This window comes from Lissotriton helveticus, chromosome 9, assembly GCF_964261635.1.
Source record: "Lissotriton helveticus chromosome 9, aLisHel1.1, whole genome shotgun sequence".
NCBI lineage: Eukaryota > Metazoa > Chordata > Amphibia > Caudata > Salamandridae > Lissotriton > Lissotriton helveticus.
Genome location: NC_136070.1, coordinates 1,087,460,633 through 1,087,484,378, shown reverse-complemented (window position 1 = coordinate 1,087,484,378; position 23,746 = coordinate 1,087,460,633). Strand labels below are relative to the sequence as shown.

Here is a 23,746-nt window from a genome sequence, read left to right as displayed (position 1 = left end):
TGAAGACGTAGATAAGCCATGACTGGGGCCAGGACCTTCGTGAAAACACGAGGTGCCGAATGCAGGCCGAAAGGCAGCACCTTGAATTGGTAATGGATAGTGCCCACCTTGAACCTCAGAAATTGGCGATGTTGTTGCAGAATCGGCACATGAAAATAGGCGTCTTGCAGATCTATCGTGGACAGAAAATCTCCGCTGCAGAGAAGCCGCAAGACTTCTGACAATGTGAGCATGCGGAAAGACTGCTGTTTTAGAAAGAAATTGAGCGCCCTCAAATCCAGTATAGGCCGCCACTCTCCCGTCTTCTTGGCAATGAGGAAAAAACGTGAGTAGAAACCTGTCCCTTGTTGTGATATAGGAACCACTTCGACTGCACCTTTTAGTATGAGAAGACGAACTTGATGTTGCAATTCTAGAAAATGGGGAGGTGGCGGGCCTGATGGCGGAGAATGAGGAGGAATCTCTGTGAACTCCAAGGCATGACCCTTGCGAACAATGTCCAATACCCATTGGTCCGATGTTATCAGAGACCATTGGGAATAAAACTGCGAGATTCTCCCTCCAACTCCTTGTGTGACATGAGAGTCACTGGCGTTTGTTGTTGGCACCCCTATAAGTAGGTTTTCCTTTATAGGGTCGTGACTGATTTTGGCGAGTAGACTGCTGAGAGGAGTAACGTTGATTGCCTTGGTTGAATTGGCGGTACTGAGTGTGTCCTCCTCGAAAATTCGTGGAAGACGAACCTCTTCCACGGGCGCCACGAAAGGGCTGCTTCTTAAATTGTAAGGAGACTAGCGATTTTGCTGTATCGGTGTCCTTTTTAATTGACTCAAGCGCCTCGTCAATGTGAGCGCCAAAAAGAGATTCACCGTCATAGGGCATGTCGAGTATCTTCGACTGGACTTCTTGCCGGAAAGAAGTGGATTTAAGCCAGCCCTGGCGGCGGAGAGCCGCAGCACTGGCGAGGATGCGAAATCCCGTACTCGCCACATCAATCGCGCAGTCAATCATTTCCTCTGACGCCCTCATGCCATCCTGGAGAACTTGCTGGGCTTCTGATCTGGACGCTTCTGGAATTAGAGAAACGAATGCGGAAATGTCCGACCACATTTGCCTGTCGAAGCGACCTAGAATGGCCAACGCATTTGCAGCGCGTACCGACGTAGAAGACATGGTGGAAAATTTCTTCCCAATGGCGTCCAAACGTCGACCCTCTCTATCAGGTGGAGTAGTGAGAGGAGTCGCCGGATTACGGGATCGTCGCTGTGCCGCCTGTGTGACAACCGAGTCCTGTTTGGGATGCGACAGCAAACAAGCAGGTGAACCCGCAGGAGCCTTGTACTTCTTTTCCAGGCGAGGGACTTGTGCCGGCAAGGAGTTAGGAGAATGCATAATTCTTATCCCTTCTTTCCATACAAATTCTATGATTGGTATGGTGTGAATTTGTTTGTATGGTTTGTTTTTGAAATCGTAGAGAAAGCAATCTTCTTGCCGTTGTTCTCTCGGCAATTTAAAGCGGTCCGCCGCTTTATTCATCAGCACATGGAAGCTTGCTGTATCAATGGTAGGCGCATCACCCGCCTCTGGCTGTTGCGGAGAAGGTGTCTGTATCCGATAGTCGTCGTAATCCGCCATATCTGGATCCTGATCATCGTCAGTATCCTGGTGTAATTCCCCTTCTTCACTGTCCGACTCATCCACCCCGTGCGCACCAGGTTGCGGAAGAAGAGGGGGGTGAGGGCGGGGAAGCTCTGTCAAAACAGGCTGCTCCAAAGACTGTGGATGGGTGGCAGGGCCGGAGTCCTCCGCAGGAGCGTGGCTTGGAGTACCCTGAGGGGTAGGCGGAAACCTTCTGTTGTAGTCATCCAGCATATGCTGGAGGTTTGAAAACAAAGAAACTGGAAAAGATGCCATAGGCAACTGGACAAATTGGTCATCCGGTTGGAACACTTCCTCCACGTCCTCCTGGTCAGAACTGGAGTCTTGATATTTTATAATCAATTCTGATGGACTGTGAGCTTCATCGTCTTCATCTTCCCCCATAGATCCAGTCTCGTGATCAGTTGCCATCAAAGGCGAGGGTAATTGGAGATCAGGAGGCGGCAGCTGCATAGAAGAATCCCTGGCAGAGGTCAAGGAAGGCAGTGGTACCAGAGGCATGGTGGCAAAAGAACCCGATCCTGAAGAGGATCCTGAACATGCCGCTGAAGAAATCGCCATCGTCGACGAGGTAGGGCCCACTGAGGGATTCGTCGTCGACGGTATCGTCGTCGACGGAACGTGCGTCGACGGAGCCGTCTTTGCTGGAATCTGAGGAGACGGAATTCTCGTCGACGGTGCCTTCGTCGACAGTATCTTCGTCGACGATACTTTCGTCGACGGTATCGTCGTCGACGGTACCTTCGTCGACGGTACCTTCGTCGACGGAACCGGCGTCGCCTTCTTCGACGACGACGCCGTCGTCATGGAGCTGGTCGACGGAGCACTCGACGTCGACGGGGCTCTCGTCGTCGGAACCATCGTTGCCTTCTTCGTCGACGATGCCGACGTCGACGAGGTGGTCGACGGAGAGGCTGACGTCGACGGGACCTTCGTCGACGAGGAATTCTTCGACGTCGAAGAGGTTTTCTTCGTCGACGGCAACTTCGTCGCCGACGAGACAATAGGGATCGTCGACGGGATCGTAGGAGTTCTCGTCGACGTCGAGGATGTCGACATCACCGTCGTCGACGACGAGGAAGCAGACGTCGTCGTCACAGAGGTCGTCGACGAAGACAGCAAAGCCAATCTTGTGGACGGAACGGTCGTCGACGAGCCCGTCGACGACCTGGGAGTCAGGACTGTCAGAATACTGATAGAGCCTGGGCAAGACGCCTGAGAGCCAGGTCTCGTGGGCGTTGACACAGAAGGCATAGAATGTGAAGATTGTGCCACAGGCAAAGCCAGCTTTTTCTTTTTCTGAAGAAAAGGCGAAGGCAAGTCTTGAACACTCCCACGCTTGGAAGGAACAGTGGAACAGCCTGACTGAAGACTTACTGCGTCTGACAGAACATCTTCTTTATCTTGGAGGCGCTTCAACCATATAAGAAGGCGACCTTCCCTGTCTCTGAGAGTCTTAGAAGGAAGAGCTCTACAGATTTTACATTCATCCACCTTGTGGTCAGGGTACAGGCAGTAAATACACTTTTGGTGGGGGTCCTTCTCAAACAAACGTAGTTTCCCACATGAAGAGCAAGCTCTAAACAAGGACTTCTTACTTGACATTCTTGGAAAAATAATTTGAAGAGAGAAACTTTGAAGAAAACTGAGCAGAGCTCAGGGAGACTCCCTTCACACGACGTGCGGTAGAAAATCTGAGGGCTTGAGCTTCTGAGGAGAAGGTTCTAGAGGGTGCGTGAGCCTGATTGGCTGCAGTTTGGACCAACATAATGACACTGATATGTTACAAATGAGTTTTTTCTCTTATACTGTCTTCCTATGGAAGTTACCATTGTAGAGGTTTTTACAGTGTATTATCTCTATTTTATTATTATATGATATTAGCATTTATGTTATATTAGCATTATTGCTATTTTTATATACCGTGGGACTCCCACTTCGACGACGGGGAATATTCAAGCATGTGAATCTATGAAAGACACCCCTAATACTGGAGAAAGTAAGCTCTCAACTACAATGATGAGGGGCACTGTCCCTTTCCTTTTTGGGTAAATCCAACCTACTAAAAATTTCAATACTCCCAAAATACACGTTTCTGTTTAACACCATCCCCTTAGAGTTCCCAAAAGTCTGGTTTAAGAGGGTCCAGGGGCTCTTTTCAAGCTTCATATGGGGAACTAAAATCCCAAGAATAGCTTTAAAAAAACTCAGAAAGAGAAAGGAATATGGAGGAATTGCAACTCCTGATTTGTATCTATATCTGTGTGCTTTCCAGCTAAAAACCTTTCGGCAATTAATGATGGAAAGTTTTACTTTTTCCCCTCTTTATAAAGCTCTAACAACCGATTTTACTCAACAAGCCGGGTGCTTCCTTTTAAAATTAGGTCACCCCAAAAAAAAATTAAAGTTAAAATTGAAGATTTTGTTATCTGTAGTAAAGCTTTGGTCCCAGGTGAGATGCCTTTTAAAAATCCCTTACTACAATGATATTACCCCAGTCTGGGATTCTCCAGGGATGCCACTGTGTTTAGAAGATGCCCTAGCGGCTCCTTTGAGGAGCTGCGGGATCACCACTTGGGGGCAACTTCTATTTGAGGCAGAACTTATCTCTTGGCCTCATCTATCAGCGATCTGTGGAAACTTGGTCTCAACGTTTAAGTAGTATCAATTGCTAAGCTGGACAAAATCTTCCGGAAAAGAGCTAAAAGGGAATTCGAACTTGGCACTAAATATATGCTCCGGTCAAAAAAAAAAAAAAAAAGAAGTGGCAGAATGGAATTGGTTACTTGTTCAAAATGGGGAAGAGGAGCAGGCCACATTCATGGAGATATGGAGAAAGGACCTGCCGGACGAAGATCTCGAAAATACTGGGCAAGTATCTATGTCTTCTCTAAGGTCTGGTATAAATGCTACACCATTAAAAAGAACCACTTTTTTACAGTTCACAAGGCCTATTGGACTCCCCAGAAAATATCGAAAATGGGGAATCGAGAAATCAAGAAGTGTCCTAAATGTGGAGAAGACAGAGCAAATGAGGTCCACATGTTCTGGAGCTGCCCGGTAATACACTCTTACTGCAATAAAGTGGGTAAGACCATATCAGATATTATGGGGCTGGATATGAAATTGACAACTATGTCTATAATTTTCGGTTACCCCCAAGGGAGGTTGATGGACGGGTATTAACAAAAAGCCACAGAGCCCTTTTTTTCACTCTGATATTATTAGCTCGAAGGGAGATTTGCATTAAATGGATTGTGCCCTGACCCCCCACAGAAGAATGGATTCATTCCATTCAGAGGGTATCCTCTTTAGATCAATCTGGGAAATGTACTAAAAAGACAAAATACTGGGAAATATGGGATAACTGGGTGGAGGCAGGGGCCAGGCACATATAAAGTTTCTATGATGGGCTTTGTCCTTCCTCTTTCTCTAAACTCTGATAGGTGGAGGGTAACAATTCTTTGGTTTTGTTTCTTATTTTTGTGTTATTATGATTTCTGGGTCAAATGATTAAGAATATGCTCTAGACAGAATCCCCTGGATGGGACTGATTTTATCCTCAGAGGTTTATCGATAATTCAAGATTAAGGTCGAAGCCCATACAAGTAATCGAAGGTGTGGCTCTGGAGATACGTGGTATCCCTCTCCCCTTCGGGGTGTAACCAGGCCAGTAATTTAAAAGAAAACTTTTACATACTTGAAAGGGTCAAAGTAAGCTCTTCTTGATTTTGGAGCATATTTTGGTTAAATGAGGACTAAAAAAAACAGACGAATAAGCAGAGGTTCCAAGTGGAACAATGTCCAATCACGATCTATTTTGTTAATGAATCAATGCTAGAACTGATCATATGCATTAATGACAGCAAGAAGAATAATAAAGCTGGACCCTTACCTTCCGTATACAGTATAGCGTGCATTAGCAGTATGTTTCAAAATAGGTGCTTTGTGCTCAGGTGATCACATGCTGAATAAAACCAAAATAGCCTAGACACGTGAAGTAGAAGGAATAACAACTAGATCCTACTTCTGGCAATAGCCCCTTTGGTCAAAAGGGATTGCACTTCCTGCTGCAAAATGGAGAGATGGTTCTCTGTCAGTCACTGGGGGGATGGTAGAAGATGCCGTGATGAAGAAAGAACAGATAAGACATAACCCCCGAGAAAGATCTGCAGGACCTACCAGTCCAGTGTTATTACCTGCCAACCCAAAAGTAATCTGTAGATTCTGCCTTCTACCGGGTGGCTGTGCTACAGTAAGGCCACACTAAAGAGGATTGGCAGGTGGGTCTGCAAGGGTAGCAGAAGACTGGACGGCATGCTGACCTTGGTTTAGGGAGTGGTGGGCACCTCGACCTCGAAACTGCTGCATCCCCTGTGGAGGAGTGGAGGACGGATAGGCTGGTGATTAGGGATGCCTCAGCCCAAGTCACAATAGGAGTGGTGGAGCGGTTGCGGTTGGAGAGAAAAAGGGGAGATGCACAGAGAGCTAGCTGTAGCTTTGCTCTCCTTAAAAAATGCTAGAGAGTGGAACCAACCTTTTTCCCCAGACAGACGTGTCCCATTGAAGAGCATGTTCTTCAGGGAAGACTGAACATTACTGGAGAACCCAGTCAATCAGAACCACATATGGCGGAGAATTGCAACATTGGTGTCTCTGGCTTGCCTGATGGGATCAGTGGTTTCCAAGTCACAACAAATCATGAACTTGGTTCACTACCATCTTGAATCATTTGCCAAAACATAGGGTGAAGGTCTTCAGGCACACGGAGGAGGACTTCTGCCACTGAATCCCAAAGGGTGTGGGAGTAGCATGCCAACAAGCAGTTGGTGTTAACAGAGCACAGGCCAAGCTGGTAGAGGAAAATACATGTTTATCAAATGTTTCTACCTACTCAGAGAACCCCTAGTAGGGGGAGGGGTAGACAATGTGTTGGGATTAGAGTGACTGGCAGAGGCTTGCACCCCTAGGCTTTCAGGTGAGAGGTGATGTGAAAGAAATACTGGGTCGCCTCGAGAAGGGTGATGGAAACTGGTAATCTGTCGATTGACCGGTGAGCCAGAGCATGACTCGGTGCAAGCCCCCAATAAAGTATCCGTCAGTGCCTCGTTGAATGAAAGAAGGGGCTCCAAGAACGTCTGCCCTGGTTGGTAGACCACCGCCAAGAGATTTGTCTTATCCTTCAAGGTTGGGAGCTAGAGGTAAAGAAGTGTGTCCGCTCTACGCATCACCATGGCAGACTCCTGTAAAAAAATCACACCAATGGTCATCCTTGTAGAGCTGAGCAAACTCATCACCTAGGTCGCAGTCATTATCAGAATCTTTTCCCTAAAGAGAATGCAGAGAGTCTTGTCTCCCTTATGGAGGTGGCCAATTAAATTGGGGAAGTGGTATCTCAGGTGGATTCGGGGGAAATTAAATCAAAGTCAGACCGGCGTCGACCCAGTATTGGAAAGAACTATTTAGGTCTCATCCTAGGGCATCAATGGAGGCCGCATCACCATCATCAGTGTCAAGGTGCCCGGGGCTGGCCTAGTTCATGGCGTTGGAAGTGTGATCCGGAAAGGAACCAGAGTTAAGATAGGCTTGGGGTCCAGCTGGCGCCCAGGGCACACCTGCTGGCGGTATTCCAGGAGGAGAGGGTCAGCAAGGTACTAAAGTGACAGAGCATGGCTGTGTGGCACTCTTCAATCTGGTGCAGCATGGCTGAAGGCGCTAGAAACTCAGGTTGTGCCAGAACCAGCTGAGGTATCTGCTCCAAATTCGTCCGACATCGAGAGTGCGATTGAGAAGTATGGCGCTGCTCTCAGGCCTGCTCAGGTGAATGCAAGTGGCATGTGAGCAAAATCCTGTTTCTTTTTCATGAGATTCTTTCACTCACCCGATGATTTAGAGCACGACAAAGACCGGCTTCTGGAGCGGCTCTGCCATCTCCAGGAACGAGATCGAATTTTAGATGTGGAGGGGGACTTGAAACGATTCCGGCAGGAAATCTTTCTATGTTTGGCAATGTAAAGCTTCGCCTTGTGGACCCGAGACCTTCAGATTAATCGTTGAACCTTCACTGCAGGCCTTGGATTCATGGCTCAACCCAGGTTCCACAGCCACATGTGATTGGGATCTTTCACAGACATCTGCAACAGGTCCCTAGAGATCCTGAAACCTGTCATTTCTTTTTTTTTGGGAGGGGGGACCTCCACTGCACACTGAAGAAAAAAATGGTGTCAAAAGGAGCTCCGCATCTATGTCTGGTGATGCGGAAAGACAGGAACAGGCGTCGGCGATCAGGAGTGGTACCTATATAGGCTCTGCATGTCACTTCTGGAGCGGACCGACTTTATGCAGAGCCAATAAGTGCCACCTTCCGGCCCACAGAGGCACTGCTGAAAAGTTTCCAGATTCAGTCTGATGCATGGGAACATCCAACAAGTAAGGAATTCCTCCCTAGAATTCTCTATCAGAAATTGGGCTAAAACCTTTCATGAATTTAATAGTTTGTTACATATGTTCAGTGACAAATGAAGCTGAAGAATAATGTAAGCCTCTGCGCTTTTTCATAAAATTACGCATGTAGCTACACTTGCTATTAGGCACCAGCAGAATGAAGGCCGGTTGCTACTGTGTACATGTGAACTTCGGGATTTCCTCTAATCTGTCATGTACAAATCCTTGCCTCCGTTGCATTTTACATGGACTTGAAAATGGCATCAACCTGTAAAGAGGAACGTGCGAGCATATTTTCTTTTAATTAAAGGAGTGCTCCTGGTTTTCCTCAATTATCTGTTCGCAAATTGTTTATGTTAAAAGAGCTTTCATGTTGCGATACTCTTTGACGCTGCATTAATTATACACAGCTCTTCATGGGGTAAAATAGCAATGACATAATTATCCTACATCATTAGTTTCAGAAAACAACTCTAGCCTTCCACCATCGTCACATCAAAGCGTTTTCTTCCTGAGTGGGATGTAGAGAAATACTAAAAGCAATTAAATGCGAATTTATTTATCGCTTTTTTTTATGTCACACAATGATTGGTTAGAACGTTAGGCTATCTTACCGAGATAGGTTAACCAGGAGTGAAAAATATTTTAACGTGAATTTAGCCAGCCGATGACATGAACAATTGAATTACAATTAAGGAAATTGTTTGAATTAGTTAAAATAAAAACCAGTTACTTACGTATGTTGCATATAAGTAACCTCTATGTTTCATAAGAAATTATATATGCAGTAAAACAACGTTAATTGTGTAGGGTTGAAAGCCCCTGGTGAAGTAGCCGTTGTTCTTCTCTGTTCCTTATTCCGTCATTCTGACGTGCCCAGCATGTTTCACTACGCAGGTGACCCTGGTCACGAATAACACGACAAACAGATGCTGTGCATAGTTCTATGCTGCTTGCTTGCAATCAAAGTGAAACTTCTTTAAACATTAATGTCGCCATGTGCATGACCAGGCGTTGACAGGCCAAATAGTTTGTGGCAGCTAATTAATAGTCTTGGGGTACAGGCCGTTTTTAAATGCACACTAAAGTGGGGATAATGTGTTATGGCACGTTCTCAGAAAAAAGCCATGTACCATATTAAGATTTGCTCATTTTTATACGCATAGTGTGAAAGGGGTGTGTGAGATATGAGTGCAGGCTACTGCATTATGGGGGTGAGTCCCACAGTTGTCAGTAGCCAAAGGTTTCTACAGTGTCCCACAGGGTTAGATTCCTGCATGTCCCCATCCACTGCCCACCCCCGTATTTACCAGTCTCTCAAACAGTCAGTCTGCATACTCAGAGAAGAAACATTTAGCAAAAGAGTGAGGACAAGTTATGGTCACAAGGAAGATGGAGTGTTTGATCTTTCCTTGCACCCGGTCTCCAGCTCAGAGAAGAAGATCTGAGGCCCGCAAAACACACTGATCAGCTGCAAGAAAGTAAATTCACTGGCATAAAAAAAGATGAGAATTTGGGGATTTCCTGCATTACGAGGAGAACAAGAGAGACTATGAGTAAATGTGAATTTCAAATTAACAAACGATATGTTTTTAATTAATATGAATATGTCAAAAACGGAGGCGTATTTGACTTAAAGCTTTTACAGACGACAATACCAGGCCTCAACTTTATTTGTTACTCTGTGCAGATCGAGTTCGAACGTGCCCTTCAGCACTTTGTAAAATATCCTAAATGCAAGCCGCTTTAAGGTCAGATTTCTCTTGTACCTTAAATGGTATTCCTTTTGTGCACCTATTGTTCCTGAAGAAAGAAGAAGAGCTTGACCATATCCTTACAAGGCCCTTCTCTGGCTTGCACAGGGTGGTGTACGTGTAATTTCAAATGTGTTTTTGTTTTGTTTTACAGGACTATTCACTAGTTTTTACGGTGGTCGCTGCTCATAATTAATGCAAGATGGTGTTCTTATTTTCCGTGTGATATGTTTTTTTCTGTTTTACCATTGGACATAGCGATATATAATTTGTTTCACACCATGCTGACTGTGTGATTTCAAAAACCTATATAACATGCTGTTTTGGGTTGTGAGACAAGTTACATTTGGCTTTTCCTAGAGAGCAGATTCTATGTTGATCTGTCTATTGACTTTGTACTTAAGAGATTTTTACAGACTTTCTTTACTTCAAAATGAGCAGTCTTAGGACAGTTTGAACAATGACAGATTTCGCTTTGTGCTAGCCTGTATCTAGTCTTAGCTATTAGTCAAATAATACTAGAATAGGGCTCAGCATCTATTATCCTAATTTACATGTATTTGCACCTTGGGAATTATTTGTGTTTTGATTTAAATGGACTATTTTTGCTTTCTGTAATGATACCTACAAATGTAAATAAACCTTCATTGTTTTGACTTTGAACCTTGTCTGGTGTAAGTTTGATTTGACTTGGGTTATCTCTATTCGGGGGTCATCGTCCTTTGAAAACTACACAAGGGCGCCGATTCCAATGAGTGCTTAATTGAGAACAATAATTCAGTCAGTGAATCAAAATGAAAAAAATGAATGAAAAAGATTTATTGAGCGCAACAAATGCCAAAAGGCGTCAAGGGGCTAATAGCAAAATACAATTCCGGGCCCCCTGGAGCGGATGGAGGGCAGACTAGCAGGGGAGAAATAGATCCAAAACAGAAATGGGTATGTCTGCCCTATATGTTTAAATTTAGAGGCTCAAATAGAGTCCTACAGTAATAACATGCACAGCTTTGAGCTCACTAGTCACGGCCTGCACACTCAATTTTTCCACACAGTTTTAGAATAGATATATTTTATTTTCATTTTTCAAGATATACATGTGATGAAAAAGGGTGTGCAAAGACCTCATCATTTAAAAATATATATATGATACAGTAATATAATCACAATCAAAGAGAATATATACAGCCCCTGGACACCCTCTCTTCATTCATTCAAATCAGCAGATTCATTCCATTACACAAAAACCTCACATTCGGTCCATTCATTAACATTTATACAATCCAAACAACCTAGAAACCTATTCAAATACAAATACACTGATGTAGTTCTGCGATATCCTCTCAGCAATTTGCTGGGGAGAAATATGGTGTTGTTCGCAGAACCGATGTTCACCACGCCAACGCGCGTTTCGGTGCAACGCCTGATTTACGGCGGCACCTTCATCAGGGCATGTACACGAGGGGGGGGCCCAACGGGGGCAACACAATTTTGCAGCTGTGATAACTATTCAAACGCCGCAGGCTGAACACCCTTCACGTTTCTTTAAAAACCTTCGTATATTCCACCAAACGATAAGGTTGGCTCAGGGGAGACTCTAAGGATCCTTAGGGCATGATACTACCTTCCTGTAGTGCCTTCCAGATGTATATATTTATTTTTTATATATAGCCGGTGACTGGTAACACAACTAAATAGATACTGTTTGGGCGTATTCCGGTCTTCAATGTTATTTCTTCCCCGCACTTATCGTCGCACACACAACCGGGGTGACAGAGATGCGAAGAGCGCTGTTTAAAGAGCCTCGGGACTGAATGGGGAGGCCATCTCTGGTCGGTCTGTCACCCCGGTTGTTTGTGCGACGATAAGTGCGGGGAAGAAATAACATTGAAGACCGGAATACGCCCAAACAGTATCTATTTTGTTGTGTTACCAGTCACCGGCTATATATAAAAAATAAATATATACATCTGGAAGGCACTACAGGAAGGTAGTTGGCATGCCCTAAGGATCCTTAGAGTCTCCCCTGAGCCAACCTTATCGTTTGGTGGAATATACGAAGGTTTTTAAAGAAACGTGAAGGGTGTTCAGCCTGCGGCGTTTGAATAGTTATCACAGCTGCAAAATTGCGTTGCCCCCGTTGTGCCCCCCCCCCTCGTGTACATGCCCTGATGAAGATGCCGCCGTAAATCACGCGTTGCACTGAAACGCGCATTGGCGTGGTGAACATCGGTTCTGCGAACAACACCATATTTATCCCCAGCAAATTGCTGAGAGGATATCGCAGAACTACATCAGTGTATTTGTATTTGAATAGGTTTCTAGGTTGTTTGGATTGTATAAATGTTAATGAATGGACCGAATGTGAGGTTTTTGTGTAACGGAATGAATCTGCTGATTTGAATGAATGAAGAGAGGGTGTCCAGGGGCTGTATATATTCTCTTTGATTGTGTTTATATTACTGTATCATATATATATTTTTAAATGATGAGGTCTTTGCACACCCTTTTTCATCACATGCATATCTTGAAAAATGAAAATAAAATATATCTATTCTAAAACTGTGTGGAAAAATTGAGTGTGCAGGCCGTGACTAGTGAGCTCAAAGCTGTGCATGTTATTATTGTAGGACTCTATTTGAGCCTCTACATTTTATACATATAGGGCAGACATACCCATTTCTGTTTTAGAGCTAATAGCAAAATAGTCTTCAGAAGAAGAGAAATAAAAGAAGCTAGCTAGTGCCTGTTAACAAGTGAACAGCCAGGTCTTTAAAGCCTTACAGAATAAGGTGTGGAATTGAAGGCTAGAAATTGATGGGGAAAGAGTTCCACAACGTGGATGCCGCCACTGAGAAAGCTCTGCCTCCAAATCTTGATCTCTTGTACCTGGGTGTCATTAGAAGATATTTTCCTGATGACTGAAGCTGTCTGGAGGTTGGGGGGGATTTAGGGACACCAACAATCATTCTGGCAGCTGCATTCTGGACTAGCTGCAGTTTCTTAAGGACTGTCTTGTTAATGTCCAGATAAAGAGCGTTACGATTATCCAGTCTGGACAGCAGTGCCAAAATCACCTGTTTCCGTGCCTGAATAGGAAAAAAAGGGAAATACTCTTCTCAGCGATTTAATTATCCAACAACAGTTCAAAACTGTCTAGTACCTGTAAATTAGTACTCCAAAGTTTTTTGCCAAGTCAGTTAGGGTAGGTAAAGTCCCAAACCTGTGTGGCCTCCACAGATTGGACCATATGGAGGGTTGCCTGCCAGAAATCAGGGCCTCCATCTTGTCCCCATTCAAACGTAGGTAATTTTGCTCCATCCAAGTAGCAACTGTCTGCATACAGATTTTAAAATTAGAGGCAGTTGCATTGGGATCCTTTGAGATAGACACGATAAATTGGGTGTCATCAGCATAGGCAATGCCTGGAGCCCAAAAGATCTAAGGAGTTGTGCTAGTGGTGAGATATACAAATTGAAAAGCGTAGGGCTCAGGGAAGAGCTCTGTGGCACCTGACCCCACAAGGCAACATTATGGAGTCCGAGCAGCACAGTTCCACCATTATCATTGGAGATCTATCTTTGAAAAAAGATGCCACAAGTTTGAGTGCAGAATCTATAACTCCTAGCTGCTGGAGCCACTCTTCAAGCAGGGTTGGGGAGACGGTAGCGAAAGCGGCAGATACGGTCCATAAGGACCAACACTGCAGCCTCCCCCACATCCACTGTGGAACGGATGTTACTGACTGCAGGTACTTATGCTGTTGCTGCCCCATGGTTACTCCTAAATCCAAATTGGAAAGCATCAAGGTGTTGGAATTGTTCGAGATAATTCATAATTTGAGAATTCAGATATTTCTCAAGAATTTTGGTGGGCACAGGTAGCAAGGAGATGGGGCGGTAATTTTTAGGTTCTCTGGATCCAAATTGGCTTTAAGCAACGGCGTAACTACGGACTTTTTCCACATTGATGGAAAACATCCAGATGCAAAGACTTTGTTGATAGTTTCCATAAGGCGGGGAACAATACTCTCGGCTCCTAGATGTAAGATATTGGGGGAGAGGGATATAGTGGGGAGCATGATTTGATATCAAGCAGATAACATTCTGTCTGATGTTGTCTCAGTAGAGTAAACTGTGTAAGACGTGCTGAGGAGTTATCTACAATGGGCTGGTTGCATTGCAAGCCAAGTGGTATCTGGGGCTCTGTATTTGAAATATTAGAGAAATTAGAGTTATTGAGTTCCAGAGCAGTATATATATCCACCACTTTGGAATGGAAAAATGTAGCCATACGGTCACAAAATTCTTGGGAATTTTCTATGCACAGTGGAATTGAAGGGACAGTTAAACGTCTAATTAACTCAAAAAGATCCTTGGAGGATTTAGCTGCGGCAATTTCATAGGTGCAGAAACACAATTTTTCCTCCTTGATGACCGACTGAATTGTATTCGGCCAACATAGCCTTATAGGCAATTTTTTCAGAAAGTAGGTAGGAGTTACGCCATACTTGTTCCGGACGACGACATGACTGTCTACGGGGCCTGAGCCTTTCGGAGAACCAGGATGCTGTGGTCAGCATTCTTCTTGAATTAAGTGCCTTAAGTGGGGCCAGGATATCACTAGATGCCGTGAGCCATGTGAAAAATTATCTGGCTGCTAGCTCTGCGTCCTCCTGAACTGTCTATTTGCAACTGTTCAAGGTGTGGGATAGGGCTTCTGCGCTAAGTCCCTTCCAATTTCTATTGGGAGGTAAAGTCTTGCTATCAGCAAGAGAACTGTGGGCGGGGAAACAGGAAAAATAAAAAGGGACCCAAAGATCGTTGGTCCAAGTAAGGGGGAGGGGGCTTCCTGTTGTCAGCCGGATATCGTTAGTAAAGATGATATACGTACGCACAGTGCATATGCTTCCAGATCTGCACATCTATATGTCAGTTATTTATATTTAAACACTCAATTTACAATTCATCCATTTGCAAGGGTGCTCCCATGGTGCTGCAATACCCACCCACCTTGAGTATAAATCCACTAGACCAACGCAAGGTAGTCTAGTTATAAATGTCCAACATATGCACCAAAGCACACCAGAATACTGTTACTTTTATCCTTAAGTCAGTAATTACAGACAACAGAAGCCGTTTGTAGTCTGTAATGGAATAAATGAAATTGACCAGACATGTCAACTTATTGGAAGACCATTAATGAAACATGATCAACTGGTTGTGCTTTTGTTGCTATATTACTGACTATGGATAAAAGTAACAGTATTCTGGTGTGCTTTGGTGCATAGATCGTTAGTAAAGATGCTGTCCAGAGTATGACCGGCTTTGTGAGTCGCAGCTGTGACTATTTGGAACAGCTCGCAACAAGCCATCTTTTCTTTAATGGCGAATGTATCCTTGGAGGTGTCACTTTCCAGATGAATATTTAAATCTCCTAGTACTGTAAGGTTATTTTTACCCAAATAGGGTTCTAATATGTGTGTAACTATAGAGATGAAAGCAGACCAGGAGCCCAGTGGTCTATGGACTAAAATACCAGAAAAGGATTCATTAGGGCCAATTTTTAAGGAGAAAAATGATGTCTGCAAAGTTCGGAGTCATGGACTGGAGTAAAGTTGCAGGTATAATCACTTTTATATATTGCTGCTAGCCCACCTCCTACTCTAACAGCTCTATCCTGTCGCTCAATCGGGTATCCTGGGGTGACAGAATACACCAGGTCGGGTCCATAGTCGTTTTTGGCCCAAGTCTCTGTAAGAAAGACCCAATTGGGTTTATAGGTGGTAATGAACTCAGCATCTTCTATTTTATTTTTCATGAGCGAGCGTTGATCAGGAATCCCGATGAGCTTACTGCGCTATAAGTACACAAATCCTCAGAAGGAGATAGCAAAGGCAGTTCCTGAACCGGGATATAATAAGATGAAAGATAATTTACCTTCAATTGGCATGAGTGGCAGCAGTTCATATTGCTGTAATAAGAGACTATTAAAGTCAGTAAGTGCAGGATGAGACGTTACCTTGACTATCCAAATTTAATAGATTGTTCTGAGTGTAAAACAGCACGGGCTTCTTTGCTAGTAAAAATACCTGGGGTTCTGGCACATGGTGCTGTCCAGGTGCGGACGGGTGCAGATGGGCTTGACTTTGGTGCAGCGGCGCGTCCGCTGTGGAATCCAGTTTAAATGCCTTCACCATGCGCACCACTAGCCTGCTAACCTGACAGTGAGCGCTTCAAGCCAGAAGCAGGAAAGTAGAAAAGTGAAGATGTCTTCCCTCCGTGCAATCAGCAACAGCCGTGATGGACCCGGGGAAGCGAAATGGTATCAAGTTGCAGAGTAAGGCTAAGTGCGGTCAGCTAGGTGTATAAAATTAAACAGAGAATAGCATAAGAACATTTAAACCATTAAAAATAAAAATCCTGCACACGAGGTTATAAAGCAGAAGCAGCAGCCTATCATGCAACTAATAGCTGCTCATCCGCTGGATATCCGGCTTAGATGCCTTCACCCCACGCACCACTAGCCTACTAACCTGACAGTGAGCGCTCCAAGCCAGAAGCAAGAAAGAGAAGATGTCTTCCCTACGTGCAATTGGCAACAGCTGAGACAGACCAGGGAAGCGAAGTGGAGTCAAGTTGCAGAGTAAGGGTAAGTGCGGTGAGCTAGGTGCATCAAAATTAAACAGAGAATAGCATAAGAACATTTAAAACATTAAAAATAAAAATCCTGGACACAAGGTTCTAAAGCAAAATAGCACCAACAGGTGCACCACTTGGGATAGATGTTTCCACTAAACTTAACTAAACTTAAGAGTTTGATGGACCTTGTACTGAGCAGATATTTTCAACTTTCAATCAGAGCGGCCAGTAGGCTTGCCATTGTTTCTTGACATGAACTGGTCTATGTTCCAGATATGCTAGCATCTTTTAGTTTCATGTAGTACTGTATATCAGCAAAAGGGAAAGAACTGAATAGAGATAGGAAGTATGGCTGTCGATCCTGAAAGAGTAGGGAATATACTTCAGGACTAAGTAAAAAAAAAAAGCTCAGGAGGTGGTAGACTGTATGTGTGCTGAGAAATTAATTCAGCAGAAAACCATATGCCAAGCTGCACCATGTATTGCCATGAGGATATTTAGTTGAGGAGTTGTAGTTCAGTGATTAGGGACCTTTTGCTCAGCCTCAACCCACTTTCATCAAGAGTAGAGCTCTTCATATCCTTTCCCATCTCTCAGTCGACTACACCAAGTGTTGCAACTGCCACCAGGAGATGGAGAGTGGAAACAGTCAAGAGGTTTGTAGAGCAGAATGCTGTTATGCTGTGGACTGCCCAATGTTCTTTTTTGTCTTTCCCTTTAGTTGGTATGCCCTGAGGAGTACAGCTTTTCGGTTTGCCCATGCCCACCATATGCTGGCCCACAACCGATGAGGTTGATTTATGTCCTTTGGCTTTTCCACTACATCTGCCACCCTTTATATCACTATGGGCTCCCTACGCCCTATATATCAAGAGGGAAGGACTTGGAGCGCTTCAAGGTCCAGCATATATGCTCCGATTAGTTGTGTGAGGGTATTTATTTTTACAGCGTAATGTTCCCTGCAGACTCTGTGGAACTTAACTAACCTAAGCAGACAAATCCATACTTACTAGGAACTGCATAGCCCTGTGATCTTGATGAACTAATCGGAGCATGTTTGCTGGACCTTTATGCGCTCCGAAATCCCTCCGTCTTAATATATGTAACTTGCACTGTGGCTCAGCCGTGGAACTTTATCTCATAAAAGAAGTAGCTTTGAGTAGCACTTCATTGTGGGTGTGATCTATTAATATACCTTCCAGTACCAGACACTGCTCAAATTAAGCAGCTACACAAATCAGATTAACACAGACAACCACTATGGATGAAAACCTAGGCATTAGCTTTGGGTATTATATAGTCAATGATATCCTGAGGACACCCTCACTTGTAGACACTCATGGTTCACTCCGGTCTAAAAGCCAATCGGAAGATTGGAACAGTCTCACCTCAATGAAAAGACAATTAGTCAAGATTATACTACATGTTGCTATCATGACTGAATATCCAAGAGCTAACATCTGCCTCAATGGATTGGTGGTGGCTAACGTACCACATATTTTTCTTGAAGATACTATTTTTTTTAAAGAATGGTCCCAGGTAGCCTGGAAATGTACCAGGGATTGGTTGATTCTGATTATCAACACGGTGAAATGGCCAGCCTCTGCTCTGATCATTAATATAAACATCGCTGAAGGAGCTTTAAAAACAAGAATCCAACTGACCTCCTACAATACTAAACTAGCAGAATTGGACAATGAAATCACAAGAGAGCAGGGAATATCTGACCACAAAATAACAAAAAGACAAATACATTTGACAAAGAGAAAATCTACCCCAATCTAAAAGCTGATTATGTTGATAATACCGGAGATATCTCATAAGATGAGAGCCTACCCTCGCGGAGGAGGACAAGTTTCTTTAACAGCAACTCCAGCTCGGACAACTGGCACATTGAGCAGAATATAAAGACTCCTGCCCCACACCAACAATATGATTATGGGATGATGCCTTTCCAGGTTCCACTAATGTGGCAGCACCCAATGTTTCCTCAGGGACCACCCCATCCATTCAGAACTCCATACAACCCTCCTTTTTTGGAAAGAGCGTGGGGCAGAGCAGGAGGAAGAAGAAGAGGGCAGCAGAAATTGGTACATTGGCAGGAACCTCCACTACCCCAGATGGCACTACGGAGTCACTCAGGGAAGAAAGATTAGTTGTCAATCTTTCACCAAGAGAACTCACAGAAACTGAAGTTAAAGTCTTACAGAAGGGATTGGGCTTTGTTCCTACACCCAGGATTAACCAATTCCAGAGGAATTACGAGTTACTAAAATCCTTCCACAAAATACGTCTCAAAACATTCTTTCATGACCAACCAGCATTAGCACATACAGATTCCATCCGCTTTTACGCCAAACCTAGCCATGATACCACATGAACTAGTGACCTTTGAACAATCTGTCCTAAAAGAAATAGGGAATGACTATTACACAAAGAATTGCCACAATATATCCAAAAAGGAACACAAAGCAGTTAAAGAAGTGCCAATGACAAACAGAGCACAATAAAACAAGCAAACAAAGGCGGTGCAACGGTACTTATGTTCACCACTGAGTATGAGAATGAATGTGTATGTCAACTTGCGGACGGCAAGCATTACACACCCATCACACAGGACCCAACAACGAGGCTAAAAACGCAGATAATCTCCATGGTATCTTCTGCTGAAACACAGGGATGAATCACTAAGAACAAAGCAGACTTCCTAGTGAACAAAGACCCGAGGGACCCATACTTTTACACCCTTCCAAAGATTCATAAGAGGTCTTCCCCAACTCCAGTCACACCCACAATCTCATGGATAAATTCCCTCCTGGAACCACTCTCCAAGTTCTGTGACTATTGCAACCATGTGTAAAAAGAAACTCCATCATATAAAAAAGACACGCAAGATATATTGAATATAACTGAATCCACTACTGACACACACCAGCTTGACCTACTAGTCACCTTGGATGTGGAATCACTTATATGAATACACCACAGACAGCCACAGTGGAGGTAACAGACACCATCCTCTGTATGGAGGAGTGGACTTCCCCTATGCCCATTAACTTTATCATGGAATGCGCAGCCATGGCTCTCACAGAACATTTCTTTCAATATGGGACACAACTATACCAACAGACACAAGGTACTTCCATCAGAAGTACCTTTGCCCCAAGTCTAGCATGTCTCTATATGTCACATTTTGAAGAACAAGTCATTCTCTGGCCCGAGAACCCTACAAACCTAACATTCTGCTTTGGCTGCACTATATAGATACCATACTCAACTTTGGCAAAGAGGACCTGGCTACGTGCAAGACATTTTGCTCCTGGGTCAACATCTTAAACCCCTACCTGAAATTTTCAAAAACAATCACTGAGAAGGAACTACCTTTCCTGGATCTTTTTATCAAGAAGAAAGACAATGAGCTAGTAGTAAGCTCATATAAAAAAACCTACAGACAGGAATAGCCTACTACTTTACAATAGCCACCACCCAAAATCCCTGCGCGACAACCTACCATACGGACAGTTTCTGCGCCTGCGACTCAATTGCAACAGACCAAAGGATTTTTATACACAGGCAATAAAGGTGGCGGTAGATTTGGAATCAAGACAATACCCTAGTCAATGTGTAAAAACTGCATGTAAACCAGCTAGGAATTGTAACAGAAACTACTGAAACCACGCAACATTCAACTAGAAGAGACTCCAGCATGTGTCATTACTTACACACCCCAGTCAAATAAGATAGGCAAAATAATTAGGAAACACTGGAAATCTTACAAACTGGGCAACTATCCTTCCCATCACCTAGGTTTTCATTTAAAATAACTGCTAATCTGAAGGACATGCAAATACACACACGCCACGTGACGATAAGGGGCTAGACCAGAGATTACTATGGGATCTACCCCCAGTAAAAGGACATTTCCCATGTGGCTCATGTAGCACCTGTACTTTCACAGAAAGCTCTAGGGAGATACCTTTGAAGACTAATTGGATGTGGACACAAAAATCACACACCAATTGCAACACAAAGAACTGTGTCCCTGTGGTAAACAATACTTCGGGATGACCATACGCCCTGTAAAATCCAGAATAAACAAACATTGCAGCACTATATGCTGCAAGAAACCTAATACAAAAATGAGAACACATTTCCGCACTGAGGGACACACTGCAGAGGATACACAATGGACTGTGCTAGAAGCATACCCAAATATGAACCAGCATGCCCTCTTTAGGAGGGAACAATAATGGATATTACACCTTTCATCAAACATCATCGGTCTCAATGATGAAATTTCTTGACACTAAATATAAATCAGATCACAGTTAGTGAGCAACACATGTATGTCTACATTACCATCCTTATTCAAAGAGTAATCAATTGTTCAAAGGAAAAGATTTCTTTGAATCACTACTGAAAAAACCACGTCATTTTATCAAAATAGGAGTATTTTTATGTCATTCCGACTATTAAAAGTAAGATTGGCTGGTCTGACGATGTTAGCCCACATTGACTTCACAGATTCGTGCCCCTTTGCTAAAATGGCCACCACATTTACATATATATGGGACAGAAGATTACTCTTCCGTTATAAATAAAAAACAGACCCGAACGCCCCGCCCCAGTGTTCCGGCTCCAGTGGTTGAAACTGGGTCTCAACTGCATGAGACCCACCTGCTTCCAATTAACGCTGATGGAAGACAGGTTAAATACTGGAGACCCACCCCACTCTACACTTCTGGGGTTGCCGGCATGAGTAGTCCTTCCAGTGTGCTGATACACAAGAGTTTGTAAGTAGGGCAAAGCCGCTCTATTTTTCCAAAAGAGAGTGTCGGTGCAATTTAACCGCTTGTGTGCCAGATCATTAACACGGGTCAACTGGCCCTGTATTTTGATATTTTACAGCACGCTAATAAGCGTGTCACCTGGCAAAATACTCGAGGAGTCCTGATGTATACCCTCAGTGGGTAAATTTCTTCACTGATCAAGTGTGTTGGAATTTCATGATGTAGGTTTTATCTTCCATGTGTGTTGGTGAATTGCACATTCTAATTCATTGGACACATTAGAGAGTGAGCATGAACATGTGAGCACGCTTTGGTGTCTCAAATTGTCATTTTTTTTGTTAAAAGTGAAATTGTATCTTGCAAACATCGACAAACAAAAGGGACATGATCATCATGATAATAAACGTATACATTCAACCGAAACTAAAAACCAGACTAACCAAGGAAATGTGCAAGTTTGCAGAAACATGCCTTAGAGAGGGTCCCACAACCGATCTCATTTTAACCGGGACTTAAATCATTATCTAATGGGCTCTTTGTCGGAAGAAAAAGTGCTGTTGCATAACGCAAACTGGAATATCCCGCTGCAGGGGAAACAGGAAACGTTTAAGCAAACCAAGATCGGACAAACGATCTTGGAGGATCTAGAACATCTCAACCTGAGGGCTCTAAATGGCAGACTGCCAGAAGATAATCCTCCTGTAGCCAAATACAACTCCACAAAAACTAGCTCAATTCTGGACTACACCTTTGTTTCTTTAGGCCACTTCCACCAAATCTCATCTTTTCAGATGGGCAATAAAGGTGACAGCGATCATCGGCCCCAAGAAATAGCTCTGAGAACAGTGACCTCAACATTCGAACGCTGCCGGGAGCCTCAAGGAATAACAACCACCATCGACCTAAGACAAATTAAATTCAAATTAGCAGCAAGCAGCGCGATTCTGGAAACTGCAAAACAACTTTTTGCTGAAAGGGTCGGAAACGGAGAAGTCGAAAAATGGAAAAACTTCTTATCTGGGATGGAATCATACGCAACCAAGGTTGAACCACCAAACCAGCAAAAGTTCAGCGGCACAATGCCCTTGTCACACACGGCAAAACAAGGAATTAAGTATGCAAAAAAAAGGATTAACCAACTCCTGAGATACCTTCGGGACAGACCCAGTGACAAAACTCGACTGAAAGCATTACAGAATCAAAGGGCAGCCCTTAAAAAACTGAAAAGGGACGCGAACAGAGCTAAGGAGGAAGATCTCTGGGCCAAATTACACCCCGACGTCAAACACAACAACAGCTCCAGATTTTGGATGACCATAAATCAATTTGTCAATAACAATCATGATGGAATCTGCTCCTACATCTCTGAGGAAGTCTGGGGAAACTACCTCAGGTCCCATTTCCACCGAGGCAGCGACCAGAGAGACCATGATCAAGCAGATCAAAACGAAGTAGATTGCCAAACGACACACAAGTCCTGGGCGGAAAACTATCTCGCCGACTCTGAGAACTCAGTAACAAACACATCTTCAGAGGACCCCCAAACTAACCATATAGCTGCCATCAAACGGCAGATAGGAAAAGGGAGAAGAGAAGGCACCCCTGGCCCAAATGGGCTGCCACCAGCATTGTATAAACAGGAGGCAACCTTCTGGGCAGAAGCTCTGGATCCACTCTTCAGAGAAATTAGAACATTGAATACCCTGCCTAGCTCATGGAGAGGCTCAATCATCTCCCCAATCTATAAATCCGGCGAGAAGTCGGATCCACAAAATTACAGATTAGTGGCATTATTAGACAACTAAGCTACATTTTTTGCTGTCTTGCTATTGGAGGATCTCCAGGCTTGGGCAGAAGAAAAATCCGTAATTCCCCTACAACAGACTGGCTTCATAAAATCGGTTGGGACAACGACAAACTTACTAAGCATGGCTATGCTTATGGACAAGGCTGAGGCCACACGGTCGTCTCTATTTTTATGTTTTATTGATTACAAAGCCGCCTTTGATCATGTCAACCGCTCCAGACTGTGGTCCAAGCTACACAGCTGGGGGCTTCCACAGCCTTTACTCAAATTAATAATGAATCTACATACGAATACGTGGCTACAGGTGAAGCTGGGAAACGGAACGCATCTGTCAAGGCCCATACCGACGGAAAAAGGGCTAAAGCAGGGCTGTGTCTTAGCACCCACCCTTTTCAATCTGTACATTGCCGATTTAGTCCCGCTACTAACCAGCTGCAACTCTCATGCCCCGAAATTAGGAGATATTTCATTACCTTGTCTCCTCTACGCAGATGACATAGTCCTGATCAGCAAAACAAAAGTAGGGCTACAACATCTCTTAAACGCAACGCGGGATTTCTCCCAAGCAAATGACTTGACGATTAACCTTGCCAAAACAAGAACAATGACAGTCAGGAGAAAAAGACGTCAAACTGCTGCCTGGTTCTGGGGTGA

At 44.0% G+C, this 23,746-nt stretch overlaps 1 protein-coding gene across 1 annotated transcript in view; it reads right to left on the bottom strand.

Moving 5' to 3' along the window:
- The window catches only part of SUCLG2 (succinate-CoA ligase GDP-forming subunit beta), a 600,661-nt gene that overhangs the window by 406,864 nt on the left and 170,051 nt on the right, over window positions 1–23,746 (bottom strand). The window lies entirely within an intron of this gene.